Source organism: Vicugna pacos, unplaced genomic scaffold (assembly GCF_048564905.1).
Source record: "Vicugna pacos unplaced genomic scaffold, VicPac4 scaffold_130, whole genome shotgun sequence".
In the NCBI taxonomy this organism is placed as follows: Eukaryota; Metazoa; Chordata; class Mammalia; order Artiodactyla; family Camelidae; genus Vicugna; species Vicugna pacos.
The window spans coordinates 120,202-148,160 of NW_027328810.1; the positions used below are offsets into that span (position 1 = coordinate 120,202).

The window sequence follows — 27,959 nt, forward strand, 5'->3', positions numbered from 1 at the left end:
CTCTCCTCCCGGGCTTCCTCTCCTCGGCCGCCTGCCCGTCCCCACCAATGGGCGGGCTGTTTCCCGGGTGGGCGTGGTCTGCGGACCTGGACGGGAGCGGGCGGCTTATGCTGGTGCTGGGGCTGGCCTCCGAGCGGGGCTGCAGCCCGCACCCCCCCTTTCCCTCCCCCCTAGGGCTGCCCTCCTTTCCCTTTCACCCTCCCTCAGGACCAGCTCAGTGGCGTGTGTACTGCTCCCGGGGCTGAGGGCCTCTGGCTGTAGCGCCCAGCTTCACCTGGTGGAGTCGGGAAAAGGGAGCATCAGTGCTGAGCAAGCTTCTGTCTCCTCCCTCAGTGTTTCTGCCACAGGTAAGTACCTTGAACACTTTCAGGTGTTATGATGGCGGTGCTTGTTGATGTCACGTGTTTTTATAGTGAGAGGGATTAACAGTGGTGAAAGCAGGGCTCGGTTCTGTTAAAAATGAGCTGAAGGCATGAAGCTGTGATATCCTCCTTCCTTCCCTCTCCAAGGGTGAAACGTGTGACCGTCGATTTTAAAAAGACAGTTACAGTCCCTAACTAGCCCAGCCCAGCGAGTGTGTGTTAACAGGAACAGCATCACCAGAGGCCTTGGAGACCCAGGGATATTGCAGTCCTAAAGAACTCCTGGCACAGTTTGGTTTGTATTGGTTTTTTGTTTTTCTTAAATTGTGGGACAGACTAGTGGTATAAAAAGAAAAATATTTGTCAAGAAATATTTTTTCATATAACAGCGTTATTGTGATATAGTTCACACACCATGAATTCCATCCATTTAAATGGTAAAATTCAGCAGCTTTTAGCATATTCACAGTTGTGCAACCATTATTATTCCAGAACGTTTTTATCACTTCAGAAAGAGCAGTGGAAATTAATGACCTATCCACCCCTCCCCAGTGGTGGTTCTAAAGAAATTTCTTGGCTAATCTTGACCATAAATTCACTTGTTACATTCCAAGAAAAATCTGGTAGGAATTCTAATCAGAATTGCAATGAATCTGTCTATCAAAACAGGAAGAATTAACGTCTTTATGGCACAAACTTCTTCTACCCATGAATATATTTCGGACCCTGTATTTTCCTCTGTCCAGAGCCTGGCCCATGGGAAGTCCTCACTACTTGTTGGGCTTGTGAATGATGAGATTCTATACATCGTTAGTTGCAGCTGTAGCCTTTCACAGAAGAGAAAAGAAACCTCAGTGAAACAAGTGACTCTCTGATGGTCAGAAAGAGTGACAGCCATTGCTGGAGTGATCCAGTGGACTTGGTGTTTGCAACCAGAATTCTCCACCACCTACAGCTAAGGGGATTAGAGTGTTCTTTTATTTTTTCTTAATGGCATTGCTTTTATTTTTACTTATTTTTTAAATTATTTTTTATTTAAGTGTAGTCAATTTACAATGTTAGTTTCAGGTGTACAGCAGAGATTCAGTTATAAACATATGCATATGTATATATATATGTTTTAGATTGTTTTTAGTATAACTCATTACAAGAAATTGAATATAGTTCCCTGTGTTATATAGCAGGTCCTTGTCATTTATTTTATATTTACTAATTTGTATCTGTTAATCCCTCCTTTCCTGCCTGCTAAATACAGTTTGCTTTCTATGTCCATGAGTCCATTTATAGGAGCACCATTTTTCCTAGTAATATATGCTCTTTGGCTGCTTTCAGTTTCAGTAATTCCATCTTATCTGTGGGCGCTTTTCTTCTGGTGGTCTTTATGTGGTTTGCACACGTGGTAATAGAGATCTTTATTTGGGAGAACTCCAGGTCTCGTGTAGTCCCTGGTACAGAATGCCCACTGAATTGATGATTGAACTGGGAAAAAAGCACAGTAAATGCTGGAATTTCCACTATGGTTGAGAATTCCAGGTTTCAATAACCTGTTTAGACAACCTTACTATTGGCTGCACCCATACTGGGTAATTTGGTGGAAATTCATGGTATGGTGGTGTAGAGACGGGGCCTTATATTCTTCTTCTCTTTCTATTTTCTAACACTCATTCTCCTGGGCCTTCCAGATCCTCTCCCAGAAGTGCCCAGGGCTGGCTTGGTGCTGCACTGAGGCAATATTTGTTAATAACGCCCTTTCCTCTTCTCCTCTGAGCCTCCGTTTCTTTCTGTGCACAATGAGCGCTTAGACTAGATAAATACTTTTCAGTTTCTTTTAAAGCCATGTTTCCTTTGAGAAACAGAAAATGCAAATATCTCCTCTCAACCCAACCCTTTAGATTTTGGTATGTCCTCCAAGGAGTGACATAGCTCTTTGTGAAAAATTGATGTGATTTTGATTGCAGGTGACACAGAAAAGACTCTTCAGAGATTTATTGCAGGGAGAGGGCAGGAAAGAGGCAGTATGTGACACTTTCTAGTGTGAGCAACGGAGCAGGGACTTGGATTTAAATACGGTGTCTGACGTGGCCTCTCTCTTATCTTGTAGAATGTGATAAACTTCTCTACCTCAGTTTCTTGATGTGTCAAGTTGGGGTGATAATATTTTAAGGCTTCTGTGAAACATTATACAAATAAGACATTTGTGTCTCGGTAGAAACAAGATCTGCTAGGGATTCAGGGATTTGTTTAAAAAAAATTCTTGTCCATAGCACTCTGTCTGTGTGTATTTAGACGTTCCTGGAGGGTGAGGGTGAGTCTAAAGTCCATTGTGGGACAGGTGGCCCATATTTCTCCGTGTCCCTGTTTACCCCCTACTCCCCAGTCCTCTTCCTCAGTCCAGGATGAAGTTCCCTAGTAGATTTACACAGAGGTCTTGTGGAAATGGCTTTTCATTTTATTGTTTCACCAAGAAGGGCTGCCATCATGATCTCTGTGGTCAGGTTTTGAAGGGCTGCCATCATGATATCTGGTAAGAATTCTATGCAATTTGGAGTTCCAATTTAATGAAAAGAAAAAAATTACAAATAGAAAATTAGAACAAGGGTGGTGACAGGGGCTCTTTTAAGTGGACACCATTAGCTTTGTTAGCTTCAGGTGCTGTGGCCTGTTGCCACGAGGACCCATCCTCTTGCTCTGAAGTTGGAGGGACTAGTGGGCTCAGTGGGAATGTTAACTGAGTGTATCTCATGGGCTGGGCATTGTCCTATTTGTACTGTGTGTTCCTTATTTGAGACAGTGAGCTCACCTAACCTCGATAACCTCTTTAAAATATTAGACTTTTAATTTTGAGATGTAATGTAGATTCCCATGTGGTAGTAAGAGATTATATGGAGAGGGCCTATGGGCCCTTTGCCCAGTTTTCTTAATGGTTCCATCTTGCAGTGTTGGGGTACAATTCATTACTGACTCACTAACAATTTGAGGTTTGTGTTATTGCCCTTATTTCTATTCACGATTAAACTGGGGCTTCGAGAAGCACGCAGGCCTGTCCAGGTCACCCACATTGTTAATGCAGAGTCGGGTGAACGTGGGCTTGGGATTTCCAGGCAGTACCATTATGATGGTTTGTGGCAGGGAGCAGCATTCACTTTGCTTGTTTATTCATTCATTCAACAAACATTTATTGAGTAAACTCTGTGGGTCAGATGCTTTCATAGAGTTATCTGATTCTTCAGCAGTACTGAGAATCAGGTAATGTTTATATTTTTTAATCTGAGAAAATTAGCTCTGAGAGGTTATAACCTCCCCAAAGGAAGTATAACTCATAAAGGAGGGATAGAACATGTGTACAGTCACCTCCTTTTATGCAGGTGGTACCCTATGCATTTTACATTTTCAAACATCCGTAATCCAGATATATTCTTGTAAGGCAAGGCTTTTTTTTTTTTAATTGAAGTATAGTCAAGTTTACAATGTTGTGTCAATTGCAAGGTGTTTTTTGACTTTTGAATTAAAAAATACTTTTTCAGGAGGGAAATTAGGTGTATTTATTTGTTTGATTTTTTAAAATGAGGTACTGGGGTTTGAACCCAGGACCTCGTACATGCTAAGCATGTGCTCCACCAATGAACAGTACCCTCTACCCCAAGGCAAGTTTTCTTATCCATTATTATGAAGCTTAGGAGTTCAAATAAATTGAATAGGAATCCAGATCTTTTGATCCTACTGTGGTCCTTCTCTTTATATTCTGCTGAAGGGGGTTGGGGAAGCATTTCCTTTGTTCATTTCTTTATTCAGCATTTTTGAGCAGTGACTTTGCATCAGGGCCTTGCTAGGTGCTTGGAAATAGAAAATAAGAAATGACCTTTCTCTGCAGAGGCAGGAAGCCTAGACCAAAAGCTGGGTAATGTGATCCGAGCTACAGTAGCCATATGCAGACTCTGAGGACAAACTGTACCCTTGGATTTGCTTTGGCTTCCCTTGTCTTCTGGCTGGTACACACCAGGTCACCGCAACCCAGATGGGCCCGTAGCACACAGCAGAGAATGTACCTCGATCTCCTCTCCCCTCTCGGCAGGGCCTGCAACATGAGCATCCCTGACTACGTGCAGTGTGCTGAGGACCACCAGACTCGTCCCGTTGTGGTCCAATCCATAGAGATCATCTCAGAGGAGAATTTCTTTTGCATCTATCAGCTACTCACCTCGGTTAGCCATATCAGCCCTTGTGGCTCCCAGTGGACACTCTGTATCCACTACAGGCACCGCTATGTGCCCGAGAATCGGTGGAGCGTCTTCCAGAAACACCCCAAGGTCGTGGGCCTTCTCACCATTACCGAATGTCTCTCTGCCAAGGCCTTCGAGAAGCTCCACATGCAGAGGAGCTGTATGGCACATCGCTTAATGACTCTCAGCTTTTTGTCTTTGTGCAGCATGGGGAGGTAGCCGAGCAGACGCGCACCGACGTTGCCTTCAATCTAAGAGTACTGCAGGGTGGTGGAGAAGAGGATCGAGGACTTCACTGAGTCACTCTTCATCTTGCTCAAGTCCAAGTGGCTGGATGGTGGCCCCAAGAATTCTGGGGACAAGATCCCCCTCCCCTACATCCCGTTTGAGAAGGAGGACTTCATGGGACTGGACACAGACAGCAGGTAAGTTTACCTGGAAGCCAGTCCACCTTGGCTGTGTGCTGGATTGCTTCCCTACATCCAGAAAGGGATCAGCAAGGAAGAAGTCAATCTTGTAGCCAAGGGGGGAGGGAGGTGCAGCCCGCCGGTTTCCAGACATTTCAAAGTGAATCCGCCTTTATTTCAGAGAGATCCTTTTAGGGTTAGTGTGGACACTTACTCCCGCTTTACAGCCAGGAACATGGTGGGACCCCTGGAGTTGCTGTCCAATAAAGTAGCCAAAGCCACTGATGCTAGGAGCACTGGGGAGGAGGCTGGACTGAGCTGAGATGTGCTCTAGGTCAAATGCACATCAGACACTGAGGCTTGTCTAGTAAAAGTATATAAACTATCTCTTTACTTCCTATATTGATTACATGTCAAAATGATAGTATTTTACATACAGTAGATTAAGTAAGATCTGTTCTTAAAATCAGTTTCTAGTATTTGTTTTTTGTTTGTTGGTTTGTTTCTTTGTTTACCATTTTAAACGTGGCAAATGGGAAACGTTATTTACATGGCTCTCATTTCATTTCTGTTGGGCAGCCTGTCCTGGGACATGCTCATCCCTTTGCTTATAGATGAGATGCTGAGCCCCGAGAGGCAGAACGAGGCGCTGGTTGAGCTGCGGCTGGAGCCGCTGTCACCTGCCTCCCAGGCCCAGCACCTTTTCAGCTCAGGCCGTCTCTTCCTGCCCGACAGCCACCATGCCAAGTTAGGACATCAGAAACACCGCCAGGGACTTCCTAATGAACTCCTTATGCAGGGAAAGGCGTATCACGGTGTATGGGACAGAGCAGGGAAATGTTCATTCCCACTTTGTCCCTGTGATTAAGTCAATGGCCCCACTTTGCCTCGGAAGTACAGATGAGCTCTTCTGGGCTGCCTACCCCCCACCTTCTGCTCTGTTTCCCCATATATCTATCGTGTTGTCCCTCGGGCTGAAGAGGGTGAGATGCCTTTGCCGAGACGTGGTCCCCCTTTGCGGGGGTGAGTGAGGGAAGCTGTGTCCCCCCGGCCTACGGCCTCGGTCCTTGAGTCTGGAGAGGGCTCATGGTGGTCCCACAGGTGGCGGTCAGAAGACCTGGCATGTGCTACCGGGCCCGCTTTGGAGGTGGTGCTCTGTGATTCTTGAACTTACCTAAGATCAGATCCTACTTTCTGGTTGTTGGTAAGTTGGAGGAGAAGATGCTAGAGAATTGATAAAAAGAATGTCTAGACCAGCCCTGTGAGTGAGAAGCACAGGGGACACTAGTCCCACCTGCGAGAGCCCACCTAGCAGGCTCTGGATGAATTTTCTGTTCCTCCCCGGAAATACCTCTATGGCTTAAGGAAGAGGAGAGGCATGTCGTGGCCATGATCTGTACTTGTCCTCACAGGGCCCTGTGATCTATATGCTCTCACTCCCCATCTGCTTCTTGGAGATGAGTTGACATGTTTAGGAGCCTGGGCACTGCTGAGGGCATAGCTCCCAGCACCGTGCTACACAGAGTCTGGCTCTGTTCACCTCACCTGTCAACTCCTGCTGAGGCCCCAGACATTAGTCAAGGTAGGTGCATCAGCGAAACCTAAGCAGGGACCACCTTCTCCCCCTGGGCAGAGTGGTGAGTGAGCAGTGGAAGCCTGGAGCCCTGCCCCAGCCCCCACGCCAGTGCCACTTCTTTTGTCATAGGAGGCACTGGTGATATTTTTGCTCAACAAATGCTTGTCTCTGAGTCTGCAGACCCACCAGAGAATGCCAGCTTGTTTTTGCCTTTGAAGTCTGCCCTTGGGACTTGGCGGAGTAGCCGGATGTGTACTTAGCCCACAGTGGCTCAGCGCATTAAACCTGCCTCCTTGTGGGTCTGTCTATTGTGGTACCATAAGGGCTCAGCCAGCATCTGAACGTCATTGAGATAACGCGGCCAGTGAGCTAGGGTCAAGCACATTCTCCTCCAGTCACTTTTACTCCATTGTTTCTTTTACTATTCCACAGTCATTAATTTTTTAAACAATGCTTTGGTGCAGGAGCAGAGCCTCATTCTCTCCTGCTACTCTTGGTGGAAGTGAGTAAAACGGTCCAGACTGAAATGCGACAACAATTTGTAGCTCAAAAGCTGCCTAGACGCTTGTAGGTCGAATTTTGGTTAGGGGAGCTGAACACGTTGTGGTCCCCCGGCAGCGCCGCTCCCCTCAGGCCCCTGCTTTCCCTTGAGCAGGAGGTGAGGTTGGGCCTCACCATCCCCGTGTCCCTGGCCTCACACACTCACATAAATTCTTGTACATGCAGTCAAAATCATTTTTGTTCTTGTGTGATTCTAATTTTCTCTTGTTCCTCTTTTCCTTTTTCTTTACACCTTTTTCACTTGTACTGCCCAGTGAGCATGTTGTTGCTTCTGAAAATGTGGGCTGTGCACACCCTGCATTGGAAATAGCCAGATTGCCCTCCGTACAGTCTCCATCACTTTAAAAAGCAACAACTTAACAGCTGTTTTGATCCATCTATTATCTTAGTCATTTTTATTTTCTAATTTTTTGGAATATTTGCTTTGTTAGCTCATCACCCACTGGTGTTTGATACCTGTTGAAATCCTTGCTTTTGAGGAACATGTTTGGTCCTCCTTTTATTTGGTGACAAATGCGCCCTTATTAAATTTGTTTGATTGTTTTGAAGAAGTAAGATGCGAATTGATTTTGTCGGGTGCTCAGGGATTCTTTTCATGGAGTATTTAAACTTGTAAGGTCAAACTCTGCAGCATTTTGCTCGATTCCTGCTTTTACACAAACGTGCTCGGCACGCGGTTCCTGGCTGTCGCTGTGTGACGTGCATGACGGCGCTTCCTGGCCGTCATGATGAAGTGGCCGCCACGGAGGTGACAGCTGCAGGGGACGCTGTTGGAGGAAGCGGTCACCGTTTGGTTCTTTAATTTTTTTTTTTTGCATTCAACTTCCCCGTGCCATTTACTTTACTTTGCCTTCATAAAGGGGCAGAATTGGGTCTAAAATCCATGACACTATTTGTTCCCTTTACGAGGCTGGTTTTTCTGGGTATCAGGACAACATGACCTTCTCCTAAGTAGCTGGCTCACCTGGATCTGTTGGACACAGGGACAGCTAAAAGGGCCGTAGCTTCCTCTCTACTCCAGCCAGTGGGCATTCAGAGCTGGGTCTGTGGTTTGCCTCAGCAGCCGTGCAGACCTCCCTGCCCCGGCCTTTACTTTTAACCCATGTTGGCAGTAAAGAGTTGAATCCGTTTCTGTTGCAGCTGACATCCACCACTGACAGCCGTGTCGTTAGTTTGTGGTAGTCAGTCTCCAACACCCCAGACAACCGTGAAGGAAGATGATTTGGCCGACCTAGGACCCTGGATTCTCACCCTCACCATGGTTCATCTCACCCGGTGGAAGGGTTTGGCCACCACCATCATGCTGACCATGAGGCCTTGTTTCTCCTTTCATGCTCTGGTCCAAATGTGGACACTTCATTTTTCACTGAATTTGTCTCTCTTGAGACAGGCCAGAATATCTGAATGAGTCCATCACATTCTGGGTGGGGAACAGAACAGAAGTAAGTGTCGCAAGTAGATGGAGTCTAGGCTGTCCGGGTTGGCAAATGCAGGCTGGGATCTGTGATGGCTGGGCTGTACACTGGACACAGGCCTTTCCCGTGGCTCCTGAGAGCCCATGAGTTGAAGTGATAACAGCCTTGTGTGGATTCCCCCATCCTCATCTGCTCATTGGCAAGTGTGTCTGCTAATTAGGAGCTCCCCCAGACCTCGGGCCCTTCAAAGCTCAGACCATGGGAGAACCTTGAGTCCCTTCTCCTGGACATCCTGTGTGAGAATCCACTGCCTTCTGAGGTGAACAGCAGCAGGAGATGCCTCCACCTCCTGGGAGCACCCTACGGAGGACTGTTAGTGCACCATGCTGTGAGCTTGTGTGTTTCCGGCCATGGTCCCTACAGAACTACAGTTGAGATGGGCTTATTGATGGAAATAACAGGACTGATTCCAGGGCAGGGCCTGGGGGAGGGAACAGTGGAAATTGAATGTGACCTCAGACACCTCGGTGGGTGCTGGGGCTGTTACTAAAATGGGGAGTCTGGGAGATACCTGATAGGAATGGAATTCCAGAGTAAATGGTGGACATGAGGCATTTTTAAGATGCCATTTGTCATCCAAATTAGGACTTCAAAGAGGCACTCGGGTCGATGAGCCTGGGGCTCAGGTGAAGGAGCCGGACTAGAGATACACGTTGGGAGTCGTCATTCTTAGCTGGTGTTCACAGCCTTGCATGTGAATTAGATCATCTCGAGAGCTGCAGACTGAGGCTGAGGGGGGGCAGGGCTGTGTCTTGGTTGGAGGAAAGCCCAGACCATACAGCTCTGGTGTGTCAGTCAGTGGCGTTTGCCATTTTCAAAGCAATGCCAGTTATCCTTAAGGGGCCAGGGGCTGGGCAGGGCCAGCCAGGAAGAAATCTGAAGGGAGGGTCGTGGCCACGTGTGCGTCTTGGGAAGGTGCAGAGTCTGCAGGGTACGGGAGGGTAGACTCCTCAGATGCTAGAGTTGCAGTGAGGAATGGGGAGAAGTTAGTCACAATCACCTGTGAGGGAGGGAGGGAGGTCTAGGGAGCCCCACCTTACCGGACTCGCTTTCCCATGAACAGAAGGCAGTCAGACAGAGGATCTGAGGTGAGAAGGGATGGGCACTGGGAGGGGAGCCAACCTGGAGAATGGTGCTTGCAAAATTCTGGAATAGTCTCCCTGAAAAATAGAGTTAAAAATACCCAGACTCTTAAGAACATTGTTAGTGACTTGGGAGGAGGCAGTTGTTTTTCTGGCCTCCTAAGGGTAAGGCATGTATCCAGGGATACACAGAAGATACGGGCAGTCTGTTCCGGGGGCTTGATCGTTACCGGGGGAACAGTGCAAGTTTAAAGGGGGAAAAGGGCAGCGGAGGGAAACTAGCCAGGCCCCGTGTCAGGTACCAGTCGGCCGCCCTACTTGCGTGTTGCATTCACATCCATGCCTCCCAGGTGGGCGCTGACAGCCCCCTTTTGGGGATTGGGAAGCCTTCTCAGAGGGGTTAAAGTATTGGTCCATTTAGTGACTAGTAAATGCTGTAGCAGGATTCAAGCAGGGCCTTGTCAGAATTCAAGGGCATGTTCTCTCTACTGTTTCCAGTACTTCCCTGTTATACCTGGAATGGTGAAGTGGGTCAGTTTTGGAGCCTTTCAGAAAAAGTATGATTTAAGCGCCTCTGGACTGTTTCACAAAGCTCAGCATTCTTTGATGGTTCTGAAGCACGCAGTGATTTTCGCCCCAGAGAGGTAACGTCTAACTCCTTTGATGATGACGTGGTTGCAAATGGTGTACAGGTGCAAAACCAGACTTTGCAGCTTCTGAAGGGAAACTCTCCAGTTCTCCCTTGGTCGGCTTTCTTCCTCGGGATGTATCTGTGCTGCAGCATAGGCCTGAGCTTTCCATATGGAGTGAGAGTTTAATATCCGATGTTAGCATAAAATGGTCAGATGAAGAAAATCGACGTTGACAATTTATTTTTGGGTTTCATTAGTCAAAATATACTATCAGTTAATGGCCCATATAGCAAATGAATTTGAGTACAGGACATTGCATTTCTTACTTTCTATTTAGAGTTCTCTTACAGAATAATGTTGCCTGCTTTGGAACATCAGCTCCACCACTCACGGCACCTATCAGTGTGTTGGTGTGATTGCATTTACAGAGTGAATGTAATCTGGGCTTCCTCAGCCCCAAACACTTCAGTGCAGAATCACGGGCTGTAGACGTCTGTTAGTCACGCAAATACTTCTAAAATTATATGATTCCAGAAAAGAAAGAAGAGAGAGAGAGAGATTGCCTTTATCAAATTTCCTTTCAGTTCTAACTGAAAACTGTTGTTGAGCAGCTCTGGTTTCCTTTGGATAAGAATATATACATTTCTTTGCATGTAACCTGGGTTTTGGGCTAGAACACCAAGTTCTTGCTGTCCACAAGCCACAAAAATAGTAGCCAAATTGCACACGTGTGAAATAGTTTATACCTTTTTCTGAGAAAGTATCCTTGAATTTGGGACTTGGACTGTGATTTCTGCTTTTTGCTTCCCCCACCTGTCTTGTAATCTCTCACTCCTTCCCACGTGGTTCCCAAGTGTTCATGGTCTCAAAGGAGCGGGCAAACACCCAGTTGGTCACCATGTACTGCTGCTATAGATAGAGCCCAGACAAGACCTAAAGGACATTATCAGAGAGGACTTCCTGGAAGAAATGGGCTGTACATTCAGTTGTGAGGACAGAGTAAGAGTCAGCCAGGAGAAGGAGTCAAGAATGTGTCTCAGATCACAGGGGCAGCCCGGGCAGAGGCCTGGAGGCTTTTGGCGTGGGGACCCGGGGAGAGTGCCCTGTGCGGTCCAGGGTGGAGGGAGCCCCTGCTGGGGAGGACACTGGAGAGAGTCCGGGATGTAGGGCTTTGGAAGAAGTTGAGTTTTACTAGAACTGACACAGTAGGCAGTGAAGGGTGTCAACAGAAGTGACCCTCAGGAAAGGTACTTCTGGTTTTGCTTCTGATATACTACAGACAAAAGGGTCGGGACGGGCGAGAGCAGGTATGTCTGTCCCTTTGAGATCCAACCCGTCATTCATTTATTCATAACACGTGCACTTCAGTGAGTCTAGGGGAGAGAGAGTGTAGCCACATAAATAAGCAAAATGTATTTGCTTCTTGAGAGCTTAGCGTTGTCAGTTAGCCTAGAATGTTCTAGGAAGAGAGGAACAAATTGTGGAGGTTGGAGGGAGGGAAGGCTTCCTTGGGAAACAGTCAAAATGAACCTGGAGGCAAGTGGGAAGTAGGAGCAGGTCAGGGGGCTCCTGAGGTCACTGGGGACCTATGTACTGAGATGAGGCTGGGCGAGCAGGGTCTTGGGTGGGGCTAGAACTCTACCAGGGAGCCTCTGAACTGTTTGAAGTGGGGTTGATGTAATCAAATTTGTGCTTTGGGAAGGCTGTCGTGGCTTTGTGTGTGTGTGTAGCGAGGAAGAGGTGGAGGGTGCCACCAACTGGGGGATCATTTGAAGACCATTCACAGGCTGGGATATGGGCTTCGGGGCTACTTGGGGACGGCAGGGGCAGTGTGGATGCCGGCTTTTCTTATGGGGGACTTGTTAGCGGGGCTGCCCTAGAGGCACCTTGTGGCTGGAAGAAAACTGATGGAGGCTGCCAGGTGGACATTCCTCTTCTCTCTTTCCATGCCTAGTGTGATTATCTTAGCTCAGCCAACATTTGGAACAAAAGAGCTAATCTCCAGGGTTGCCCAGGCCTTTGTAGAGCTCCTTCGAGTGAGATCTGATAGGATTTAGGTTTGTGTTCAGATCTGGATGTTCACTTAGCTAGAAACGTCCTGTCATTTCGATTTCCATAGGGGTTTTTATTCCTGATAAAGATTGCTTTCTTGGTGAGAGGAAAATTATTACAGCTGTTGTCTTTTTCAAAAAAAATCATATGTTTTAAGAGCTTTAATATTCAAAAGAATAGGAATATATAAAATATTTAAGGAAGTCTTTGGTGTGCTTTCTTTGCTTTCTGAGCTAATGTGGACTTAGAGCCTTTGTATTACTTAATAGCACATCCTTGTCAGTATTTAAAGAGCTGTTAGTGAGCACCCCAGGCCCCACCTCTCAAAGAATCGTTAAAGTTTGCTCTGAAATAGTGAGGTCATAAACGTCTTGTTTTCAGAAATCAAAAGGTTTTAAATACGCACCATAGCTCCATTTATAAAATAATAATAAGTTCAAAATTAAGAAAATGGAGGATAATTGACTTTTTTTAAAGCCTAAACATAAACTTTCTTGTGCTAATTTTGCAACTGGAAATTTTGAAAAGAAAAATCCTACTGCAATATCATCTACGTGGTATATATATATGAGTTTCACGTTTGAAAAGTAACTGCGCAGTGGTTTTCAAAGTCAGGAGCATTCCAGCTCAAATACTGGCAGTGGTGGCTGCTGGTTTTCAATGGAAGAGCCTAAATTTGCCTTCTTAGCTTTTTTTTTTTTTTGTACTGAGAAGGTTGAGTAGTGCTTTGCCAGCATGATTTTCGGGCAATTTGAGGGCAGATGTCGTGTTCCAGCAGTGAGATATTTCCATGCATTTTATTTTCTGGACATCACCAGGGCACATGTGGGGTTTGTGCCTGCAGGCTGGAATGCTGCAGGACTCCCTAATCCATCACCATTATGTCCTGGTGCTGCTCCGGTCAGTGAATGATTTTCTGTGACTTGGAGGTAATGTGGTCTGATGGTGATGATCAGACGTGCAGTTAAATGCTATTAATTGAAATAAGAGTAACCTAGAAACATTGCTCTAACAATACAGGATGAGGGAGGAGGATTGGCTGAGCTGCTTGCAGTGGGATGTCTTCTCAGGTGACTCCCTCACCGTGATTCCTGCCAATATCCGCCCCAGCCCTGCACGGTAGTCCTGCCGAAGCAAGCAAGCACTTTGCTCAGAAACGCACTGAATTTCCTTGCGCCTCTGTTTGTTGGTTTTTTTTGAAAACACATTTTGCCCTTTGCTTAAATGCCATCCATGCTAGTCACCCCTTACACTCATTCTTCTGGACCTCGTCCATACATAGCTGCTGAATGGATGAACAGAATGTAGTATCTCCATGTAGTGGAACATCATTCACACGTAAGAGTGAATAAAAAAGAAAAAAAAAAGAGGAAAATGAAAAATGCCACCTGTTTTGGGAAGTCCACCCTGACTGTTCAACCCACACTTTTCCCTTTGAAACACAATCACTTATGCTCCACTCTACTCTTTTTGATAGTACTTACCACCTTCTAATAATCTTTAACGTTTCCAAAAAAAATAAAAAATAAAGAGATGCTGATGCCACTTCAAAATATACAAGCCTTGCTAACAGCATGTTAATTGAAAGGAAGCAGACACAAACGGCCAGATATTGTTGATTTCAGTGATCTGAAAAGCCCAGAAAAGGCACATGCAGAGGCAGAGAGCAGGTGATGGTTGGAAGGGGCTGGGTGGAGGGGGATTACGGAGTGAATGCTAGTGATAGGGGGATTCTTTTGGGCTGATGAAGTGTTCTGGAAATAGAAGGTGTTGAGGGCTGCACAACTGTGATTGTGCAGAAGACTGCTGAGCGCTGTGTCTGGGAGTGCCTGTTGTTGGGGCATCTTTATTTTGTTCACATCCTGCAATGTGAAGGGCCATCTTCTGCTGTGGTCATTCTACTCCTGTGAGTGGTGAGGGTCAGGACTTTGTAGAGTCCTGTTTCTTTTCTCCCTCTGGCTGAGTGTAGGCAAAAAAATTTAAGCCTGAGAAAGTGCTCCATCTACAGAAATGTCTTTCAGTTTTGCCTGGTGTAAAAATCTTGAGAGCTTTTAACCGTTGAGGCTAGTCTGTGGGGGTAAATAGCCTATGAAGCCTGGGTGAGCCCGGGAAGAGCCGCGCTTCCCTCCCAGACACGGGTGGGGATTTCACCCCCTTTCAGGCAGTGAAGGGCCCAGACCCGTGGGCAGACTTGACAATCGTGAATATTTACGTGTATCCGCTGCTTCATCTTGGATATTAATTTCAAGCTGAGTCAGTTTGTGACGGCAGCCTCATCCTACATCAGGAATTTATAGTATCTGCTCTTTGAGGTGAAGACCTGACAGACTTGATTATTTAACAGTCTGCTTTGAATTGATATCTCAGATTCCTTTGTCAAAAGCAAAACAGCAGAAATACAGACGTCCTTTAATTCCAATGTGGCCTGGAACGGGTTTAGTGTCTGTGCCTCAGTGGCCTTATCTGCGGGTGGGGAAGATGATAACAGTGCTTCCCTCAGAGGAGCTGGTGAGGGGAGAGTGAGAAGCACAAATGGAGGACTTACACGAGATGCTCATAAATGACCGAATTTAGTGCTCTCCGCCTGGTGAGGCCTTAGGGGTAGAGATGTCAGAACAGAGCAGTCCTAGCCGGAGCTCGATACGTGATGGTAGCTGTTATGATCAGTATCACCACTGTGGGTTATCAGGTAGTTTTAAGACTTGGTAATATGATTTCATGAATAATGTTAAAAGACTAGACATCTCAGATCCAGTTTACATAGTCCTCAAGATTTCTTCTGAGAATTGGATGGTTTCTTCCCTATCTTAAATCTGAGATGAGTCTCTAAAAATTTCCGTATTCCTCCATCCTTTTGCTTTAATTCTCTATTTCTTAAAAAACAAAGTTTTTAGATGGAGTTACTGGGGACTGAATTGAGGGCCTCATGCATGCTAAGCACATACTCTCCCAAATGAGGTATAATCTCTTCCCTGATTTTTTTTTTAAATTTACATCTTAATTTTCAGAGGTTAGAGGCCTCTAATTATTTTTCTGGAGACTTGTCCATGAACCTGTAAATCTACAATTAATGGACAAAATTTGGTTTATTAAAAAAAAATCTATAGAATATTCTACAGTCCACCCAAAAGGAAATACTCATGGACTTAAAATGTTTCTCCTTTAAGGTGATTTCTCCTGTTTGGTCGAGCTTAATTTGTTAACAGCCATCCTCATCATCATAATGACCAAACTCGCTGTGAGTGGACGCCTAACTGAGGCTAAAATGCTTTGCTCATATTTTACTTCATAGCAAGTGTTTGATTGTAGGTATCAGTGTCTCCTTTTTTGTAGCTGAGGGATTGAGAGATGGGTCAGCTTGCCCCAAATGACACGCAGCTGGCGGTGGCTAGCTCGATGCTGGAATCCAGGCTGCACAGGATGAATTCTCAATTGCTCCTCTAATCAGCTTCCCGTTGAGTGTTTTCCCGAACTCCTGTGAGCCCATAAATGACCGATTTTAGCTATCTCAGCCTGATGAGGTCTTCAAAGGAGAGACACCAGTGAGAATGAGAGGCAGAGTGGCATAAATTAAAATTGTACATTTTCACAAATGTTTTATTCTCAGGTAATGACTGTAAAGGAAATAGTTTTTTAATTTAGTGCTTTGTGAGAACTAAAAACAAAACATTTAAAATAACTATTGTGCAAGAGAGAAGTGGTCTTTGAAAGTCCAACTGTTGCTAATGATGTTACTTGTTTTTTCTAGTGGTGCTTATTTACTGAAAAATTTCCAAACACTGAATTTGTTTTATGTAGTCTTAGTATGAAAGAAAACTTTGTCAGTGAGTATTGTAAGTAAAATCCTTACTCTTTTCTTTCCTGATGATGAATATCTTAGTTGTTTACATGGCTTAAGTATATTTCGTCATTTGTGAAATTTGAGTAATATGGTTTACCTTGTCTGACTGTGAGAGCTGGACGCCTTGTATACAAAGCACCGTAGAGGTGCTTAATAAAAATGCGCTTTCACAGTGACTGATAGTTTAGAAGTATCAACTCTGAATACTAAAAAGGGTAGCTTATTTCTGATGCATATTCAATATGTGTATATATGATATACATTAATATGGCTTAAAGTAACTAGGATTGTTTTTTTTAAGTGCAGTATGAAGCTTTAATGAAATCTGTGTCATTCTAGTGAGACAGGGACTACTTAAATTGCCTTAAGCAGACGACCTTGAAGATTATTTACACAGAATGTAAGCTCAGAATTCATGTTGCCGTGTAACCATCCATCAGACATTTAATTTCTCGGGATTCTGACCAGAACCATTAAGTTTAGAAAAATCCACATTGATTATTATCAGGGAATAAGCTTCTCTCTTTTGTGACTAAAGAAAATTTTGATTTTTTTCTGCACTCTTTTCAGGTTTTAAAATTTCAAAATTTTGATTTGACATGTCACTTTTTTAATAGAGAGAATAAAGCTCATGCTGTTTTAATATGTAAATAAATGTTTTTGTATTTCAATACCCTTCTATGATTTCCTGGCTCTTTGAGAAGTATTTTGCAAGATACTTAGATTACCTACTGTTGGAAAAATACAGACGTGACTTTTATGAATATAGGCGTAGTACAGTTCTGTTGGTTTTTACTACAGTGCAAGACATGAGACCTAGGAGAGCTTTGCTGCTGATTGCCAGGAGGACAGATCTCAGGTCTCAGTCTCCCCTCGTGTAAAATGAAGTGGCTGGACTGGATTCTTTCCTCTTCTAAGATGAGCTTCCATGAGCCTATGTCTTTTGTTTATATTTAGGAGTATTAGCAATATCAGATTAAATACTGAATACCCCTCCATCCCCCCGAAGCAAAGTGCAGTATATGCTACATAAGCTTCTAGTTATCTGATTCTCGTTTCTCATCTTACAGTCAATTTTTGTGTTGCATGTTTCCCGGCAACCTGGAAGGTCTTTTTAGCCATAGGTGGCGCTGTTGCAACTTTTTACAGTCTTAATTTTTCTGTTTGTAAAATAAGGCTTAAACAATGTGATTTTATTTTGATTCCTTTGCTTAATGCTTCAGAATAGCACAACGTCCATTATGTCTTTCTACCTGGAAAATTTTTTCTGCTTATATCATAGTTTTATTCTTTTATCTCGCTGTGAACATTTCAGACTTGCTGTGCAAACAATGGCAAAATCGGGCTTTTCTTCTAGTGTTAGAAACCAGTGAGCCGGGATATTATAAAACAGCTAGAAGCTGCCTCTGGAGCACCATAAAGCTGAAAGGTGTGTTGAGTTCCCTGAGTATTGACCCCGCCGCTGTGTGTTAATTGGTGGGAGTTGATTTGGTACATATATGATGGGGTGTAGTTTCTTGACTTGGGTTTGCCTGCACGTGCTGACACTGAACCATGTGATCCTGAGTCAGCTCGTTCTGAGTTTTCCCCTCGTCTGTGAGAAGGGGACACTCATATCTGCTTTGTAGAATTGTGAGAATTAGTAATTATGTAACATGTTTACCACAGTGGGTATGTCAAGAGAGCTCATAAACTTTAGCTGCTGTTTTGTGTGCAGCCATCATTTTATAGTCTTTGGTAATTACAAAGAAACAAGAAAATAAGAAAAGCTGATTTTATGATGAAAGATATTTGAGGACGTTCCATAATTCCTACACCCATAATTTAGCATCAGCAGAGTCAGAACTGTTACACAGTCGCCCTGGACCAACGTTAAGCCACAGAAATTTTTGTTACTTCATATATGTTGGGGCCTAAGGGGAACCAATACTTATACACATGTTGTCTCCAGCAGCCAACTGAGAGATGACACAAAAGAGTAGGCAGGCGATAAATGTCTTCTTTGTTACTGATGAAGCCACGTTCTCCATGAACTTCAGGGCTGTGGATAAATGAGTGTCATGATACTGTGTCCCAGAAGTAGAGACTCACCCTGTCCCAGGTATCTCTGGGCCACAGCAAGCCTTCCCTTGAGAGAATGAGCCCCATCATGCACAGGGCTGTTCTGCAATGGAGCTGAGCATCCAGGGTGCTTCCCTAGGGTAGTCAACACTGGAGGGAAAGGAAGGGTTTCACATGCCCTGCTTGTCTCCCCGGAATCACAACTCAATCTGTTAATGTGAGGAGGGCTAGCTGTGGGCCAGGGGTCAGGGCTGTGAAGGGAGTAGCACTCTGCATGGCCCAGAGGAGTGGGGAGGAGGTATCCCTTCCATCAGTTTAAACAGGTGGTGGGATGGAACAGAAGGGTTCATCCCATGAGTTTATAAAAGGAGAAATAAGAATTTCCTTTGGGTATTAGTCTAGCCAGGAAACACAGAAGATGATTAGGAAGGAGACTTGTAAACCACTGTAATATTAATTTGACATTTGTTGAGCACCCAAAATGTGCTACATTCTTTTCTGAGCGTTTTACAGAAATGAATCCTTCAATCTTCTCAACAAGCGAGTAAGGAAGGTTTGATTGTTATCCCAGTTTCACAGTGTGGAAATTGAGGCACACAGAGGGTAAGTTGACCAAGGTCACAGAACTAGTAAGTGGCAGAGCAAGTATTTTAACCCTGGCTGTATGGTATTGTGGCTCCCAGAATGGGCTTTGGGTGTTTAGATGTATCTGCATCCCTCGATTTCTGTACGTCTGTGCATCAATTAGCCCAGAAAGGACAGGGAAACGAGAGTTACACAGGTGCTCACAGTCGTGTCTCGGCAACTGTCCACGAAGAGTACACCGTGATTAGAATTAATTGTTTTCCAGGCAGCAGATCTGTTGGTATAACAGAAATTTAGTCCATTGAATTCATCTAGAAATCCTTCCTGCTCTGCTTCTGTCCACACTTGCCATGTGACTGCCTGCCCGTGTTTGGGCCGTGGAGGAGAACATATACTCATGGTTGAACTCTGATATTGCAGTCTGGTTCATAGTTTCACATCTTCTGTTACATTAATAAGTTAAATTTCTGGTTTTCTTGCATCAGTGTCTCATGAGTTTGGTTAATGTGAAACCAGTCCATGGGAGCCCAGGGGTTATGATGGTATAAATTTTTAGCACGTTGTGGCACTTCTAGCCATGCAGACATGACTGGGGGATGTACGCCTTTCTCACTGATTTCTCCCAACAGCAGGGTCCTCTCACGGATGTGAGGCTGGGAGCTCTCTGAGTAGCTCAGTCAGAGGCCAAGTCCACCAATCCGAAAATGATGAAGTACCTGGAAGTGGGTTTAATAAAAGTAAAGGGCTTCCAGGTAGTCCGATGGGCTGTTCAAGAAATTTGGTGAAAAGCTGTCCACTGTCTGTGGTTTAGCTGCTTCTTTGCTATTGAAAAGTCTGGAGTAGATGAAGGGATTTTAAAAAGCAGAAAGGAGTGATTTCAGGTGGTTCATCCACACCGGTGAGAAGTGATGGATGACCGCCTGTGTGAGGCACAGACAGAGTCTTACAAACTTCATAAAACAGCTTCAAATGCTCTGCCATCTGAGTGCGCTTCATATGGGGTCCAGTTCATCACTGGTCACGCTGTGAGGGCAAGTAACTGACGATGGCAGAAAGGACACGGAGGCATCAAAAAGGTCTCACTCATGTTCCCTGTTTAAAGAATGTGGCACAGTGTATTATATTTGAGCTGGTTTTTCACTGAACAGTTTTTAGTGTTTTCTGGGACTCCCCAGTGCCCCAAGGTTCCATGCAGCTGGGTGTCCCCTCATTGCAGCTCCGTCAGCGCTTGCCCTGGGCTGATGTGGTGTCACGGGAAGCAGGACGGTCAGCGTCCCCGGCTCCTCTGAGCTCCGTCTCCTCATCTGCAGAGCCTGGTTTCCCATCCGTGTCTACTTAGTAGGGTTGCTGAGAATCACACGTGATGGTTATCAGGTGTGATTTCTGGTTGTCTCTGCGATTGGCAAATAGCCAATAATTGATAGAAACTCTTGTTTTTTTTTATTGTAATTGTGTCTCCTAGATTGCAGTGGTTTTTAGTCTGCATTTTTTTATAACTTTACTCATTTTTAAATATGCCCTTATTTTATTTATTTTTTTTTTGAGGTACTGGGGACTGAAGCCAGGACATTGTGCATGCTATGCAGGTGCTCTACAACTGAGTAATACCCACCCTCCTTTTCTGCACTTAAAAATAAATATTGCAATACACAAAATAGCTCTTAAACTCCATCATGGGACCTGGTCTCTGTATAGGCAAATGAACACGTATACTATTTCAATAAGAATAAATGCTGTTGAGACATAAGTTTCTGAATCTGTTAATGTGCTTAAAAACGATCATAGCTAGTGATAAACACGAGACTTAGATCCAGGACTTTTTAGGGTATGTTTTGCCATCATGGGAAATTACATTCTACCGAGAAGGCTAATTGGGTCTCTTTGATATTTGGATGGTTTAGCAGGTGATCAAGGCTTTCCAAAGCTGACAGTTTTGTATTTTAAACTAACTACAAAGTTATCTTCTAGAAGATGGAAATCCTAAGTTTGTGAATTTCCCAGTAATCCAGGGGGTATGTGTCTGTGTCTGTGTCTGTGTGAACGTTTGTGTGTGTGATTTCAGGAATGTAGAAATAAGTTCCATATAGACTTCTGATATCTTTCTCTTCCAGTTCAAGGTTTAAGCATATACTTACACAAATAAATTGATTTTCTTTTGTCATTTGGCATATTGGCGGGAATAAGAGGTTCTCATACTTGTTTCAGAAGGGTTGGGAAGCATGAGCTTAGAAAACGGGAGGAGAAAGAGGCAGGGAGACACTTCACACTTTGTGCAGTATATGAGAAACGGTAGCTTTTCTTTTCTCTTTTCTTCTAAAGCAAACTGGCTCTGAATTGTAACACACTATTCCTCAGAATTGCTTTTCTAATCAGATACAAGTGCCTCAGATTTTTCAAGGCAACATGAATGATGAAATGTGTTTTAGCATTTATCTTTAAAAGTAGTTTTATTTCTCAAGTAAAAGACTATAGCCTGTTTCTTCCAGCGTCTCAAGAAATTCTCATTGATCTATGTACATGTTCTATGTGCTTATTTTCTTTTCTTTTTTTTTAAGTGCTTGTTTCATTGTGGTGTGAATCAATGTTTAAAATTTCTGGATTTTGATCTTTAGAAAATGCTGATATATCAGAACTGTTAAAAACCTGATTGTTCTTTGGTCCTTGTTTGGTGGGGCACCCTATTGATTACTCTTGTCTGTTAAAGAGAGAAATTCTTCCTCTAGCCTGCAGATCATTAAGTGTATGGTTTGCAGTATGCCTTTAAATTTCATTGAATGCATTGAACATGATTGTCCAGTGAATTTTGAGTTGACTCATAGTAATGACTTTGCTTTGATTCTGTGGCTTTTGCTCCTCTCCACAAGAGCTTGAATTCTCTGTTGCATTTTGTATACGTGTTCTTCACAGTGGAAGAAATTTTGCATTTTTTACAGAGGTGGTTTTTCCTAACACCTCTGAATGCCTTCTGTAATTGATACAACAAAAATCTGTTATTTCAATGCTTAATTATTTCATAAACTAGTTTTTGGCTTAATCAGAAACAATGACAGAGTGATAATAAAAAATAGGAAAACTTTCCTTCCTTTGAAGAATAGAAATCAGGTGGTCAGGCTCACCCATGCTTTGGGCCTGACACACTTAATCTCATGTCATTGTGTATCATGATTCGGAGATGGAGTTGCTTCAGGTTTATTGATTTTTGTTTTAACATTTGTGTTGAATTCTTTCTCCAGGCTTATGTATCCTGTTGGGTTTGTTGAAACTGTAGAAGGGAAACAAAAGCTTTTTTTGGTTTCCGGAGGCCTGAGTTGCTGATGATAAGGGTTGAGGGTGGGCTGAGGAACAGAGTGACACTCCCTCTGCTCCCAGCTGAAATTGATGAACAATGAAATCAATTAAGTGTATCGGTATTTGACCAATAGAAGTTAGCGAGCCCAAACTGGCTAGTTATGCCCAAAGAAAGTACTGAATTCACCTGCAGAATTAGGTGCTTTACCAAGAAGAAGCAGCTTAGAGCAATCAGAAAAATCAGTCCTATGATGAGATATAAAGTAAATATAATATCTTTTATTTCTGAAACTTTTCTACGTTAAGTTGTGTAGAGCTAAAATTAAGTTTCAAGCACCAGGAGTTAACAGTGTGGGTGGTTCTGTATGATCATTATTCAGGAATGTGCCTAGACTCTGCTAGAGTGGCTGAAGCTGGCAGGAAAAGACCCAGAGCCAGGATTTGTCACCTTAGGGTGTCCTCCATAATGGTTCCATGTGGGAGCCTATGATTGGGTTAACAAATTGTAACAGACCCCAGCCGCCTGTCAAATTTAAGAAGAAAACGTATGCTTAGTAACTGCTTTGCAAGCAAGTGCCTGTGCATCCTCACTCCTGTCTCCTTGCCTTAAAAAGCAGAGATAATGCTTTGCTTGCGTAGATGATGTTTTAGATAGCACTCTGCTCATCGCAAAGCAATGACCCAGGCCCACAGCTATAAAGGCTGGGCTTGTGTGCAGTTAGATACTCTATTATCCCCCAAGCAAGGACCTAGCTGGTCTGGTGGTCTGCTTTGTAATTCACATGTCTAAAGAATGTATCTTATTCCCCTCACCCCATGACTTACCTAAAGATACACTAAGCCTTTGTACTCATGGTGGATTCTACAATCTCTGTCTCATCCTTCTTTCCCCAAGTTCCTGCTTACTATCACGCAACTGTTAATGACGTTTTCCTTTGATTATACACAATAAATATGGGATCATTTGAGAGGCTCGTGGAGTTGGGTCCCTACGCCCTCTCTCTTTCGTGACTTTTTCCACAGAGTCTTGAGTATTCATTCCCTGTACGTAAGACTTCTGCCAGCCAGAACCCACAGTTCCAGGTGAGAAGGATGCAGGCTTTATCTCTCCTACCTCTAGGGAGAGAGAGTAGAAAATTGAGATCTGCTCTTCCGTGGTCCCTTCCTGCCCCAGGTCTGCTCCAGTTCACCTGCAGCCTTCTGGCCTCTGCTCACACTGCCTCTGTCCCAGGACTGACAGCAGCCTTTTCTTCCCTGGTAAACATTTCCTGTGCCTTTTAGAAGTTGGTCTCTTCTCTGCAATACAACCCTGGCAGATGTGATGGTGGTAAACGTGCTGGAGGGCAGTCACTTGGGGACTGCCAGGAGCCATGCTGATTCTCCTGAGTCTCTCATTCGGGGTTACAGAACTGTCGAGCAGCAGAGGAAGCCCTTTAACGTGAGGCCAGCTCAGCATTGCATCACTTTCATTTTATTTTTGAATTTTCAGTGGAGAAATTATTTGTAGCAAACTGTTCCAGATTTTTGGCTGCCTGCTTTCCTCACCACCATTTCCTTGTTGGCTCTGGTGCTGGTTGTAAGAACCAGGTTTCTTCTCTGGTTATTTCTAGCAGCTGGGCTTGCCGAATCCTTGATCTGCATTTGAAGCAGAATGCTTCTTCGTGATGTCAAGCTGATTTTCCTATTTCTGAATATTTCGTGTACACTCAGCAACTCTTTCAAGTGAAATGCTCTTGTCCAATTCTGTTAACCCATATTTGCCGATCTCCTGCTTTCATGCTGAGGGCAGTTTCTTCTTCCTGTAATAAAAGTTAGCAATTTGCATTTACTATTTGAAGGTTCTGGCCCTAGGTGCTTTTGTCCTTAACAGTTTTAATACAATTCACCCATTAAAATGTGCAGCGGTTTTTACTCAAAGCCCAGAATTGTGCATCGCAGTCAATCTTAGAATATTTTCATCCCCCAACAGGAAGCCCTGTATGCACAAGCAGTCATTCCCATCTTCCTCATCCTCCCCCAGCCCCAGGCAGCCATTGTTCTCTCTCTATGGATTTGCCTGTGCTGGACATTTCACGTAAAACAAGTTATTTCATGTAAATGGAACTGTCTATTGTGACTGACTTCTTTCACACTGAGTAACTTTTTCAATGTATTTCCAGGTTGTGGCCTGGGTCAGTACTCTATGCTTTGCTATTGCTGAATTATATTCTACTGTGTATCTGGGCCCTACTGTTTACCCATTCATCAGGTGATAGTCGTTTGTGTTGTGTCTGCTTTTTGTTTGTGAAGAGTAATGGCGCCGTGAATACTCCTGTAGGAATTTTTATGTGGACATTTGTTTTCAGTTCTCTTACTTGTGTGACCAGAGAGCAGAAATGCTGGGTCATTCATAAACCAAATGTTCAACTCTCTGAGGACCTGCCAGGCTGTTTTCTAAAGTGGCCACCCTGTGTTACATCCTCAAAAGCAAGGGCTGCGCGCTCCGCTTCCTCTGTGTCTTCATTAGTGCTTGTTACACATTTTTTTTATTATAACCTATTGTAGTAAGTGTGAAGCGGTTTCTCCTAGTGGTTTTGACTTGATTTCTTTTACAGCTAATGATATTGAACATCGTTTGATTGTGCTTATTGGCCATTTGTATATTTTCTTTGAAAAATACATTTTCAGATACTTTATACACATTTTAATTGAGTTCTCTTTTTCTTGTTGAGTTGTAGGAGTTTTTTCTTTTATTTGAAGATACAAATACTTAATCAGATAAATAATTTGAAAAAATTTTCTCCTCTCTGATGTTTTTTCACCTTCTGGATGGTGTCCTTTGAAGCAAATTTTTAACATTTGATGAACTCCAATTTATCACTGTTTTCTTTGTTCCTTGAGCTTTTGGGGTAATATTTAAAATCTGAGGTATTTTATTTAAACTTTTATATAAAAAATAACTTAATTCTTAAGACTGTTCTAGGAGATGGGTGCTGTGGCTGTCCCCAGTCTATGGATAGGAGACTGAGGTGCAGAAAATTTCACTGAAATATCAGTGTCACAGCTACCCAGTGCTGTGGGATTTCAGACCCTCATGTTTGTCCCCAGCATTTGTGATCTTCACCACCATGCTCCACTACTGCCTGGAATCATTAATGAAAAAGTTTTCCTTTTTTGATTTCTTGATTGTTTGTTTTCTCATTGGGGAACTCACCTCTTCATTTTCCTTGCAGAGATCTGTGTAGGTTTATTTTAGATCTCATGTACTTATTTATTACACAGGCTCCAGCGATGATTGTGCCTAGTTGATCTAATCAATTCATACTCAAGTCTTTCCTGCTCATGACACTAAAAAGAGAGTCATGATTTACATAATGCTCAAAGAAGAATGTACTTGAGTGATTTTATTTTTCTAACCAATCAAACAAATCAAATAAAAACCCGGTGTTGGAACAGATTATAAGCCCTGCAGAATAGGGTCACTGTCTTCCTTGTGTTTCATTTGATTTGTCACAGTGTCTGGATAGTGCCTTGCTGTCCAGCAGTTTTGTGAGTATACGGTGCTCGTGAATCATTGTAAGGAAAGAATTTTGACAACAGACTGTGTTGTTCATTTCACAAGGGAAAAGATCATATAGAAATACTGCTCAGATTTATTTTAAAATTAAGCTTGGTGTTTTGAGAAGGGTTCAAGAAACCATACAAAAATCTTTTTCACTAATTTTAAATCTATCTTAGACACATTATGCATACATAGCAGAGTAACTTATCAACTAGTTTTGACAAGAGGAGTGTATTATTGATTATCTATTTTAGTTGAAATATTCTACCTGGGATAAAGTAATCAGTGCCCATAAATGAACAAATATGTTTGTATTTCTATGCAACATGGGGGCAGACTTCATATGTTTTTATATAATATATATGACTGTGTGTTTTAATCTGTCTGTCAGTGTTTTTATAGTTTTTCATCAATGTTGTAACTTTAGAATTCTTCTATGGAAATCACCCCCAATTCTAGTGCAGTTTGTACTGTGTATCCTGTCTTATGCATGGGATTCCACTGTCCCCTCACTGAGGAATTTCCTCTCCTATTGAGTTAGTAGCAGAGTTAAAGGAACTGTGATTTCTAGGCCTTTGCTCTCCATGTGTTTGCAGTTGGCTGTCAATCAAGATTTTCTCTTTCTTGAGTTTTCATTGTTCAATTAGAATTTTGGAAATAACAATTAATATGTTGCAACACTCTCCCTAGAAACTTGATGTGTTTGTGCTTTCCAGTTTCCAATTTACAAAAAATGTAAATGCACTCTTGTTTTTAAATAGTCCTTTTTCACTAGATATTTGTTTACTTCTTTATAGTCAAAATATTTTTTTCCCAATGAATGAATAGGTTTGCATGTTTTAAAAGATACCTTACTTTTTAAATTTCTTATTCTAACAGGTATATTCGTTGTACAGAATTTAGAAAATAAGGATAAACACAATTATAACTTAAAAATGGCCTCTAATCTCACCTGGAGATACAGTTGTAAGGTTTGAAATTGAGAATTACAAGTCCTCTCAAACTGTTCTTCTATTTCAAGTACGGTTTGGTTACTGAGATCCTCGAATTCCCATATGAATTGTAGCAGCAGATAGTCAGTTTCTGCAGAGGAACCCACTGGGATTGTGATCGAGTCCACGTTGAATATATGGATCGCTCTGGGGAGCACTGCCATCCCAAGAATGCTGTCATTTGATTCAGGAATGTGCGTGGTGTGTCTGTCCAGGTATTTAGGTATTCTTTAATTTTTTTCAGCATTGCATAGAGTTTACATTGGATTATTTTACTATATATTTTGCCTTTATACTGAGGACAAGTGTGCAAGGTACCGGGATCAGAAGTGTATTGGAGCTCCGCAGCTTGCTGCCACCATGGACGCTGTGCTCTTGCTTCGCCCACTGTACAATGTTGCACAAAATAGGACCTAAGTAACTCTCTCTTGAAAGAATGATTATATGATTGCTGGATGATGCTTGAGAGTCCTTGTGATGATGTCTTTTTCCCAGAATTTCCCCTCTTCTTTACTATGCCCTTTCCCTTCCTTTCCTCCAGCCTGTGTTTCAGCCTGCCTGTGGCATTGATTTTCCTTGTCTGTGGACTCTTCCTTTCACTAGTTCGTGATAATGTTACATGTGAGATGTGGAAACTTGCTAGATGTCAAGAAAGAGGAAATCCATTGCATTCTAGTTTTTTTAGAGTGTGCTATTGTATTATCGATTGAAATGAAATCAGGCTGACCCATTGAGCCATCCCCTGAGCTCTTTTTGCCTTCCTACAGGTGATACTGCTCTCGTTGCTGCATGTGCCCTTCCCCCAGACTTGGTTTTGGGGTTGAGTAAGTCACCGTCACTGGAACCCTCTCTTTAAATGATGAAGAGAACATTTGCTCTTTCTCCCTGTTTGGGGACTTGGATGAGATGAGGCAACAGATAAAGAATGGAGCCCCACCTCATTCTGACCCCCGCTCTTTCCGTTCCTTTCTCCAGGGGAAGAGTACAATTCAAAAATATAAAGATTGTGAACTAATGAGATAGACAAGACAACCGATCATTTATTAAATACCCTTTCATGCCAGAAACAAATGTATTATACACACAAAAAGCACATAAAATACGGTAGTACTGTGGTTACAAACGTGGGTCCGAGTTCGAGTCCTGGTCTGGAGTGACAAGTCCTGTGAGATGGAGAATTGGTAGGTCGGCTTAGCCTCTCTTGGACTTGTTTTCTGTCCTGCAGAGATGGGGCTCGCTAGGCGTCCCTCCCCCGTAGAGGTGCTGAGGGGTGTAAAAGACACG

The 27,959-nt window shown here is 43.4% G+C and overlaps 2 long non-coding RNA genes across 2 annotated transcripts in view; both read left to right on the forward strand.

Moving 5' to 3' along the window:
- The window catches only part of LOC140695072 (uncharacterized), a 156,801-nt gene that overhangs the window by 75,682 nt on the left and 53,160 nt on the right, over positions 1-27,959 (forward strand). The window lies entirely within an intron of this gene.
- On the forward strand, positions 248-27,746 carry LOC140695077 (uncharacterized). Its single transcript, XR_012070767.1, has 4 exons — positions 248-347; positions 4,789-5,007; positions 26,705-26,890; positions 27,651-27,746. It is a non-coding gene; the product is annotated as an uncharacterized lncRNA (long non-coding RNA).